Raw genomic sequence first — 834 nt, 5'->3', positions numbered from 1 at the left:
CCCACACTGCATGGCCGAAGTCATGTGGGTAAAGCGATATGTGGAAGTTATGCGACACTTGCCAACAGCCCCCCTGTGTCGGTGTAGTAGTTATGGAGAAATGAGTGATGGGATGGGAACATGGCTACAAAGCAAATAGGTGGTGGTGTCGTGTGAGTGAAGTAGTTGTAGTAGTATACGTAGTGTTTAGCTGTAGTAGAGTTTGTAGTGCATGTAGCCTATGTAATAGTAGCAGCGTGTGTGTGTTGTGTGGGGAGGTATTTTTCAAGACTTCGTATACACGATAACATACGATGACAAAATTCAACATGAAAAGATGTTATCCCCCTATGCCTTCCCCATGTCAAACAGGCAGATTTTTTTTAACCAAAATAGATGCTGCCATGAAAAAGTGGTTGTAGTAGTGTATTTAGTCAAATTTTCTCTAGTAATATACCCCTTAAGCAGAGGCACATCCTGTCACCAGGCTAGGCAGGCAGCAGCTTGGGGCCCCCAAGCCCTAGATGGTGAATAACAGCTCAAACTTTGCTACATTAGTGGCAAATTTCTGTCAAATGTTCACTCCTTTGAAATTTCGCTTGGGGCCCCAGTTGGACCTAGAGTCGCCTCTGCCCTTAAGGGCATGGCACTAATGTGTAAAGCAGGCAGAACAAAACGGACTGTTCTTAAAAGACGTTGTTTTGCAACACTTGGCCCAGTGAGGAAGGGAAGGGGTCTGCTGAACTCAGGAAACCAGGAGGACATTTTTGAGAGAGAGAGAGAGAGAGAGAGAGAGAGAGAGAGAGAGAGAGAGAGAGAGAGAGAGAGAGGTGTAAAAGTCAGACAGGAAGTGAA

Source organism: Engraulis encrasicolus, chromosome 17 (genome assembly GCF_034702125.1).
Source record: "Engraulis encrasicolus isolate BLACKSEA-1 chromosome 17, IST_EnEncr_1.0, whole genome shotgun sequence".
Lineage (NCBI taxonomy): Eukaryota > Metazoa > Chordata > Actinopteri > Clupeiformes > Engraulidae > Engraulis > Engraulis encrasicolus.
The sequence above is the reverse complement of the archived record's forward strand: the minus strand, read 5'-3'. Positions refer to the sequence as shown.